Below are 10461 nucleotides of genomic sequence, written 5' to 3'. Positions count from 1 at the left end.
ATCAGTAAGATTGCTTATTCTGCAGTTACATTTCATAGTTAAAATATGCGATGTCAGGAGCTTTGTACAGCTCTCCAGAAAGTCCGTTTTCTGAAGTTACTGTTAGGTGGACAGTTCCAGAAGCATGCTTGATGAAAAATTGTAGTTATCTAGCCAACAAATTCTTCTATTCCCAGGAGCTATGTGCCTAAGATCAAGATGGAAACCCTCAGGGAAGAGCATTGCTACAGTGGTCAGGCATTCCCATGTCTATAACATGGAAGTTTTCCAAGAGCCAGGAATTCTGCACCTTTTCACAGAAACTTCCTAACCACCAAATGTGCCACAATCATGAAGTTTATCAGAGACCCAATCTCAAATGTAAATCTCCTATAAACCACCACTTGACCCAGCTATCCCACTCTTTGGTTTATATTCAAAGGACAATGTCAGCAAACTTTGTGACACAACCACATCAATATTTTTGGCAGCTCAATTCACAATAGCTAAACTATGGAACCAACCTAACTGCCCTTCAACAGATGAATGGATGAAAGAAATATGGTATATATAAAGGGAATATTATTCAGCATTAAAGAAGAATGAAATTATGACATTTGCAGGTAAATGGACTCGAAGCTGCAGAATATCATGCTGATGGAAATACACAAATTCCTAAAAACCAAAAGCCCAATGTTTTCTCTGATACACAGATACTGATCTGTAATGGTGGATGGGCTAGAGAAGAATTCAGAAACTTTAAACTGGACAGAGGGGAGTGAGGGTAGGGAAGTGTGGGCTGGGAAGACAGTGGAATGAGGACATTTTTATTCTATATACATGTCTGATTGCACCACACCTGACTCTGCCTCATATACAGCCAGACGATGAGAAGTTGTGCTCCATTTATGTTCAATGTTTCAAAATGCCTTCTGCTGCCATGTGAAATTGATTAATTAGGACAAATAAAAAAATACCATCTGTACAAAAAAAGAACTGGTGTTTATAATTTAATTACTTTCCAACTTTTTACATTAAATTTAAAATTAATTTAAGTAGTCCTCTCATCTATGTGAAATGTCCAATACTACTCACTAGGATTCAGTAAGCTATAGTTGTAGAGGAAATGCATGTAAAGGTAGAGTGTACAGAATTCATCTGGGGTTCTGTGAAGGTCTTTCTGTTCTAGCAGGGAACATTGGGGCAGTGAGAACCAAAAGCCATGGGACACAGTGTGGGGATGGTTGGATCCTGTTAAGCAATTCAAGGCTTCCTGCAGCAGTCAGTGCTGGGGTGCTCAGCTGCTCTTATCACAAGAATTCCCTTGCCTAAAAACTTTAATAAGTCTATTCATCAATTAATCATATATGTATATTATTTTGTATTTTCTTAGGTAATACGTACATTTATGTATTTCTCCATATTTTCATATCAGTGTAATGTTGAACAAATTGTTTTTCAGAATTTGTAATTTAAAATCTTGAATGTGATATTATATAAATATTTTTTCTCACTGTGTTATATAAGTAAACCTAAATAAAATTGTCCTTCAGCATATGTCATTTATTATTGATAATTTCAAAGTATATGCCAATGAGGGCACTAGAATACTTGGGGAGAAATAACTTGTGGGAGGTGATGAAAGACTGCCACAAGACAGGTGGGGTCGTGCAAGCCTGCAATCACAGTGCCTCAGGAGGCTAAGGCAGGAGGATCAGAGGTTTCAAGACAGCATTAGCAAGGGAGCAAGACCTGAAACCGCTTAGTAAGACCCCATTGTAAGTAACCCAAAAAAGGACTGGGTATGAGACCTTAAGTGCAACTTTGGTTAAAATAATAATAATAATAATAATAATAATAATAATAATCAGAGCAAATACATTTCCATAAGGTTTCAGGGAACAAGTACAGACAGATATACTTTAAGAAACAAGTACAGTAAACTGGGGGGAATTTTATAGTTGACCCAATCAGAAATTTAGGCCAAGAAATAATGGTCCACCATGTCATAATTTTGAGGCATGGCACATTAGCATAGATGTCACATAAGTAAGATGTGTGGGAGGTAAACCACAGAGCTGACCTGCAACTCATGCTGCATGCTTTGTCCCCCACACTGAGTCACTCATGGACATAATAAAAGACTGGCAGCTGCCACTGCCAAGGAAGCACTGGGTGCTCTTCCTGGTGGATGGATTTGACTGTTGGAACACAGGGTGTGGTAAACAGGGCTCTCTGTTTATTCATGGAAAAGGAATTACTCTTCTCATGTTCCAAATAGATTGGTTATAACTCCTTCAGTATTTAATTATTGCATATATTCAAAGTAGTCAAATTGATACAGCTAGGTACCACAGTGCTTAGAATTTTGCTTGACACTTCTCTGAATAATAGCATATTATGTGAGTGTAAGTTTTCTTCAGATTTGATTGGTAAAATTTTCCTCTGTGACAATACTTGATACAGGCACTGCAAAGTATTTGATGAATCTTTAATGTATACCTCCACAAATGATTTCAACAAATATATTAAATTATATTAACCCATTAAAAGACACATTGATTAAATTACACATTTTATAAAGGATCCATATTCACACAAAGTGACATTAAAGTAGGCAATTTAACTTGTATCACCCAGATATGAAGAGCATTTGCCCTAATCTTGAAATTCACTCAGACAAATTAGGATGATGCTGAAATGCATCTTTATCATTTCCCTGAGAATAACTGTCTTTGCATTACTCTCCCCACAGCTTCTTTTACCTGCTTGTTCCTGAGACTGTAGATGAGAGGATTCAGGAAGGGAGGAACCATGGTGTAAAAAGCAGAGAGAACCATGTCTTGGAGGGTGTCAGAGGTTGCTGAGGACCTCAGGTACACAGCTGTGCCAGAACTGAGGAACACAGAAAACACGAGGATGTGAGGAGTGCAGGTGGAGAAGGCCTTCGCTGACTTCCCAGTGGGAAATTTCAGCACAGCAGAGAATATGCGAATATATGACATGGCAATAAATGTAAAGCAACCACCACAAATCAGCACAGCAGAGACAAGAAGGAAGACCTGGTTACTGGTGGTGTCTGAGCAGGACAGCCTCAGCAGAGAGGGGACATCACAGAAGAACTGATGGACCACGTTTGACTGTCAGAAGGACAGCCGGAATGTGTTCCCAGTGTGCACACCTGCATACAGCAGACCACTGAGCAGGGAAGCCAGGATCATGTGGACACAAAACTTTGGGTTCATGATGAGCGGGTACTGGAGGGGCTGGCAGATGGCCACATAGCGGTCCCAGGCCATGATGGTGAGAAATAGCATCTCCACATATGCACAAAAAATGACCAAGAAGATCTGTGCTGCACAGCCAGGCACTGAAATGGCCCTGTTGCCAGTGAGAGAGTTGACACAGGCATTGGGGACAGTGATGGAAATGAAGCCCATGTCCAAGATGGACAGGTTCCTGAGGAAGAAGTACATGGGTGTGTTCAGGTTTTAGTCAGCAGTGGTGACAGTGACAATCAGAAGGTTCCCTAACAAGGTACCCAGGTGGGTCATTGGGAATACTGTGAAATAGAGGAAACTCAGATCCCAGCCATCAGGAGAGCTCAGGAGGAGAAATTCAGTTACCATGGTGGCATTGGCCATTTGCTGGAAATTCTGGTTGTCTTTGTCTGAGAAGATAAAGAGATAAGCGAGAGGAAGGAAAAAAAGAACATGATGAATACAATTACTTGGGGCTGGTATTGTTGCTCAGTCATAGAGTACCTGTCTAGCATGTGTTAAAAAACATCCATTGATCATTTGAAAAAAATGAAATTACTTTGTATATTCTTTTTTGTAGTATTTTTCATGTATTTGGCAATTGCTTTCCCTGTAGAGGAAGATCACTCTTGGTTTTCTGATATGTTTACTCATTTTGAGTGGAGTGCATCTCCAGGTGCAGGTATGGAGGTCTGCAGCCCAGGGTCTGGACCTGAACTGCAGGGCTTGTCCACAGCTCCCCATCAGGCCTCACCTGACCTTCTGAGACTCCTGTGTGAAGCATTTCTAAGGGTTTTCCCTGTAGGGCATAATGTAATGTGAGGCATGTTGCATCAGAAAAGAGGAAAATTAACTTGCTGGCTTCACTCCGCTTCCCAGTCCTGGGGCCAAATGTGGCTAAGAGAGCACCTAGCGATTAGCCAGAAGGCATTGCCCTGGGTTGGGATGAAGAATGGAACCACCTCTAGGATAGGCTCAGAACCCCTCTGCCCTCATGGATATTACTGCCTGTAGGATGGGTGTAGATGTAAATTCTCCCCACCCTGTTGACCTTTATCCTTATTGGCTCCTGTACATTATATTAGCTGTGTACCTTTTCACATTAAAGGAGATCCTGCTTTGACAGTTCTCCCTGGCTGTGTCGGATTGTTCTCCGGAGAGGGAGGACTGGGTGTGGGCGGCCAGTCGACCTTTACCTTTCTGGGCCTGTCCTAGTGGGGTGTGCTCCCCCATCTCTCCCACAGGTCAGGAGGGAATGGAGGCCTAAAAACCCCGACATTGCCTTCTTCTGCATGGCCACCTGTCTGATAGTGCATTCTTTAATATTCTCCAATTTATTTACCTTTATTTTAGTCCATGAATATAATTTCCACATTATTTTGCCATTGTATTCACACTTAATAATGCAAATAATAATTACTTTCTACTTTTTTTAATATATAGGAAACTATTTATAATGGTGTAGAATATATCTTCATGAACACGAATAAATTTGGCTCATTTGGAAATCATCTCAAGAATTTACTTTCTCACCCAGGCTCACAGGTCCAGTGTTGTGAAAACTGAGGTGACCTGACTGCACTTGGACTTGCCTGCAGGCCTCCGCTCTCCCTGCTGCTCTCCCAGGACATGCATGGTGCTGTCTTATGGCCAAACGACCTCAGCCAGACCAGTCCCAGCCTCCCTGAGGCTCTTTCCTCTCCAACTGAGCAGCATATGTTCTTTTCAACCTCTACATCCCAGCCCAGCTGACACTGACCTAAGCTTCTACCTTTACCTTGTTCTGTTTTCATGTTCAGCACCATGAAGTTGAAGGTCTTTTGTCCAAAACATAATTTGCCTTAGTCTTGGTAACACCTTCTATTATATTGCTTTCTTGTCTTGGTAACACCTTCTATTATATTGCTTTCTTGTCTTGGTAACACCTTCTATTATATTGCTTTCTTATCAATGTCACAATCTCACAAACTGAAACTGGCTGTAAACCCTAAAAGGAAGGTTTTGCTCATACTTTCAAAACTTCTGCAGCAGTTCAGTCCAATTCACTCCTGAGTCACCTGCATCTTCATCTCCTCAGCCCTCTGTAAACTGGGGTCCTCCTCAGCACATTGCCAGGTTAACAACACAGGCTCTTAGAAAAAAGGCCTTTCATCTCATCCTGCCTGGGCTCCTCTGGAAGTCTGTGTGTCTCCCAGGGCAATAGGTGGGTGGTCAGACTCATGTAGGTTGTTGTTAATTTGGTGGTGAGTGTGAAGTTCAAGGGGTCTGTCTACCTGCAGTCTGTTCATGTCACAGGACATTCAGCCTGAGGGACCCTCTTGTTCACTGCTGACTTTTTTTACTGTGATGTATTAATTTATTTTTTCCCCTTAGTAGGTATTGGGCTTTAAAGGAGACTCTACTGGAATCTTTCCTCTGAAACCTTTTTCATAATCTCTAATTTTTCTTCCAATTTTGTTGAGTGTTAGAAATCAACATGGTATACAACCTTTCAGCTAATCAATATACATTCATCACCCCAAGTCTCTGGTGCAAATTCCTTGATTTGGGACCTTATATTATTCATCATTTTACGTTTCAGCAGCAGTGCATGACTTCCTGCGCAGTGGTTAACTACCTAGCACCTGCTGGCATAGTTCAGACCATTCACTTAGACTGTTTTTTTTTTTTTATGCCACCGATTTACAGATGAAGAGCTCCCAAGTAGGCTCTGCCCCTTCTGCACTGCTGTGGCACACACAGTGCAGGGTAGTGTGAGGTCAAGTTCACTTACAGATCTAGATGTCTTTAAAGCAGTACTCACCCAACAAATATTACTAAGGACATAAATATGGTGACAGGTATTTCAGACCTTGAGGATTTGAAAAGATGAAAAATATTGGTATTTTAAAATAAATTGATTACCATTAGAGGACAAATATAATAACACAATATATAAGGTGTAAATACATATGACAAATTGAGAATGTGCTGGGTGATGAGATAATTCCATATTAAAAACCTAGCAGCTTTTTCTCCTTCTGTACTGACTTCTGGACCCTTCATGGGTGATTGCTGACCAACCCCAGGCATTTGTGTAAAATATTAGTTGGAAAATCAACTATCTGTTAGGATTTGGAAGCTGGAGTAGAACCACTTGAGGCATTTTCTTTGTTTCACTTTTTTTATACTAAACCATTTACTGTCTTTGTTTTTGCAACAGAATTTAGTAATTTCTCTAGTAAGTACTTTGAATTACTTCTACTTAATTGATGTCCTTCTTTTGCTTATGGGATTTAACTACAACTTGAAAACTTCTCTACATTTATCTTAATTTTCTCATGTATGAATCTCCTAGAAAAATTCAGACTATGGATGTGATACAGTAAATACATGAATCATCACCTAACTCTCATAGGTCCTCAGAGTATTCCTGCAGATCTTAAAAATATGAATACTTTATGAATCCAGATTTTGTGAAATAAGAAATTGGCTTTAATTTTTGCAGTTTGACCTCCATAATTTTAGTGTTCAGAACTACATTCTCCTTTAATGGGTGAAAATTGCTTATTGAATATTCCCTTAAAAAATCCAAAATGTGGGGCATAAAGAAAAACAAGATTAGATATCTTGAGGGTACAAAAAATAAGTACAATGAAATATTAGCATATCTTTAATGCCAGAAGAATGTAGAGAGACTGATCCAAGTGCTTCCCTCTGTAACCGGGGACAGCTGGCATTTTTTTTTCCTTTTGTTACTTCTCTTGATAGTGCTTAAAATGAAGAAGTGTATGGATCGCAAGTAAAAATGCAAAGCATTTCTTTTATTTTTTGGCTCATAATGTTTTTATTAATTTTTTAGTTTGTTCTAATTATTTATACATGGCAGCAGAATGCATTTTGGCACATTGTACACAAATTGAGCACAACTTCTCCTTCCTCTGGCTGAACATGGTGCAGAGTCATACTAGTAGTGTAATCATACATGTATAATGGGTAATAATGTCTGTCTCATTCCACCATACTTCTGATCCCCACATTGCCTTCCCTTCTTTCACTTTTCTGTGCATAATCCATTTATTTCTTGGGTTTTAAGAGACAGGAATTAATCATTTTCTAAATTACATTTTTCTGTATTAGGAGTTATGGATTAATGCTATTGATCAGCCATTGGGGAATGCTGAGAGGCACTTATCATATGCTGAGCTTGATAATGAGCTTCCAAAGGCTGCACCACTGTATTTTTATATTATTTACACTGGACACACAATCCTCATCACACCTGATATAACTTTAGTATGAAATGTGAAAAATTATTGAAAAGGAGATCATAATTGTCATCATGACAGAAAGGTGAAGTTGGTGAATTCAAAATGCTTCAATGACAATTTTATAGTATATTAGAAGTTTTATTTTCAATGCTACTGAAAAATAAGAATATCATTTGCTAAATGAACTCAACTATTTGGCAATTTTCTTTCTTGTCATGATACTAATGTTTTCCTGGTCACCTCTCTTATCTGTGCAGATAATTGTGTGCATTTTCTAAGTGTGTGGTCAGTAAAATAATTTGAAAAGTATAATTTTAAACCAAGAGGCGGTATGAAGAGTGATCACATTATATACTTGCAAACAGCATTCATAAGTCCACAGCACTCCAGTTACACTAATATGTACACAACAAATACTACAGTGTTTACAAGACTTCTCTGTGCCTGTTATTCTTGCACAATTAACCAAGCATTTATTGAGATACCTCAAAATATGCATGTGATTGCAATTTGCTGAGCAGAATCAAAATTAGGCTCAGATGAGCTTGGACTCTAACTTCCAGTAATCACTCTTGAGTGTCGCTCGTTCTCCACCTGGGAGCAGAACCCTGTCTCTCCTTGGCATCTCCCATCCACTGTGTCTGCAGCCAGATGGACCAGTCCAGCCAGCTCTGTACAATGTGGTATGTGGGAATCTCAGTCATCTCTGCTTTAGGTGAACTTGGTGCCTGGCCAGTGGTAGCATGGCCCCTGGGAGCCTAGAGCTCAGCCTGCAGAGACAGCAGGAGGCCTGAGCACACCACCAGGCAACAGCACCTCCAGAGCCCAGGATAGAGGACCTGGCTATGTGCCAAGGTGGACAGTGGATGACACAGTGGAACTCCTCTGCTGAGCATCACCCTAAGTCATTATTGAAAACTGAGCAACACTGAGGAGATACTGATGGTGTTCACTGTGTGTTTTAATCTCTGCCCTCCTCAATGTGAGGGAGGAGTGTTTTCAGGGATCAGTTAACAGTAAGGGTGGTGGGCAACTCTCACTCATCAACCTGTAAGTGGGAAACCTCTAACAGTGTCTGCATTTCAGCAGCAACATTTCTTATCCTTGAGATAAAATGCAAATGATTTAAAGATAACTTTGGCAAGAGTTCATAGTTATCAATTCAGTGTTATATACTATATTTAAAAATTGCACAATATCCAACTACATCTTGTTAGAGAATATTTGTATTTCTTCAAATGAACCATCTAATCCATTACACACAATATCTCTGCTTATCATTAATTAGAGTCACTGGAAACCACTGTGTATAATCTCCATTTTTTAAAATTTATATGTCCCAGACATTTTGTTTGACTAGAATCATTCAATATGTGCTGTTTTTATGATGTGGATTCAGCTTGATGTTTTCAAAATTATTTTACATTGTAGCATTTATCACTATTTCATTTTTAAGGGATAATAACAGTCCATTATATGTATACACCAGCACTTTAAAAATCCATGCATCCACTGATGGATGTTTTGCTCTTCACTGTGGTAACATGAGGTGAGATTTGTTGGTAATCTTCTATAGGGGCTTCTTTGTATCCTGGGAGAGATTCCACATGAATGTGTTCTATAATCCATCTGATATGCTGCTGGATTTGCTTTGCTAGGTTTTGTAGAGAATGTTGGCCTATGTTCTGATCAGATCTATTATCTTCTTGTCTTCATTTCAATATGGCCTTTTCCATATTGTCTTAGCTACTCATCCCCCACCTTGTGCCTGTCCTAAAGGAAAAATAAGGAAGAAAATAAATCTGTATTGATCCAGAAAAAGAGAGAAAAAACAAAGACCCTGTATCTACAGGCATTAGGAATGATGGCCACCTTGGTATTTAGGCCACTAGGTCTGTGAGATTGAAAGACCCAATGAGGAGAGATGTCACTGTATGGTCCTAGGGGACGACAAGGCTAGGAAAAGAGTACAATGTAAGTGGCTTCATCTGTAGTAGAGACAACACTATTTATTACATCTATGCACCTTATTTGACTTTGAGTCTCATGGACAATGAAAGGAAGGAAAATGTCCAAGAACAGGATTCAGTATTTGACTTGGTCACCATTGTACAGCTAGAGGGTGATCCTACATTCTTGAAAATTCAAAAGTTACAAAGTAATCTTTAACCTTCTGTACTCATATTGGTACAGGCCAAACTAAGGCCCAGAGCCCAGCACAGGGAAGGAACACTGATAATGATGAGCCACAGAGGGAAGCATGCTGAAGGAGGGTCACAGAGTGAACCATGAGCATTGTCCCCTTGTCTCATTCATGATCTTCAGCAGACCCTGGGCCAAGGCCAGCAGCCTCCACTCCTTTACGGACATTTTACCTGAGACTAGTGAGCAGGACCTGGTATTGGTCATCAGAACAATGTAGCTTCTAAAATAAGACCAAGATACTTGCAAACAGCATTCATAAGTACCTCAGGTGTACTGGTGATTGGTGTAGTTTTCACAAGTCAACTATCATTTCTAGTATAACCTTCCCTATGTCTAGGAAGAAAGTACAGAATATAAAAACCATTATGAAAGAATACCAAGTCATATGCCTAGAAACAAGTTTAATGGAGAAAAAATAATGTGGATGAACACCTTCTCTTCAATCCGTGAGCAGTGTTTCACAGGTGAGGGATCCCAGATATAAAGGACTCCTCTGTTTTTATATTTATAAGAAGGAATGATCAGGAAATCAGGAAAGAAAGTGAAGACTAATGAAGAAGAAGAAAAGGCTTCTTGGAGTCCCAGAGGGGTCCAGAGGTCACAGTGCTGATCTACCTGCAGGCCATGGAGTGAGAGGAGCCATGGAATCCTGTCCATCTTGGCCTTGGACTGTCCCTGGACTATTGGAATTGTATTTCCTCCCTCCCATCCCTTAGGACCTCGGAGAGGTCAGCAGCATTGTTCAGGGCAGAGCCAGCCACAGACTC

At 39.9% G+C, this 10461-nt stretch overlaps 1 pseudogene; it reads right to left on the bottom strand.

Annotated features, from left to right (window-relative positions):
- Positions 1-2690: 2690 nt before the first annotated feature.
- LOC144256187 (olfactory receptor 14C36-like) lies at positions 2691-3623 on the bottom strand (annotated as a pseudogene).
- Positions 3624-10461: the final 6838 nt, after the last annotated feature.

Source organism: Urocitellus parryii, chromosome 1 (assembly GCF_045843805.1).
Source record: "Urocitellus parryii isolate mUroPar1 chromosome 1, mUroPar1.hap1, whole genome shotgun sequence".
NCBI lineage: Eukaryota > Metazoa > Chordata > Mammalia > Rodentia > Sciuridae > Urocitellus > Urocitellus parryii.
The sequence above is the reverse complement of the archived record's forward strand: the minus strand, read 5'-3'. Positions and strand labels throughout refer to the sequence as shown.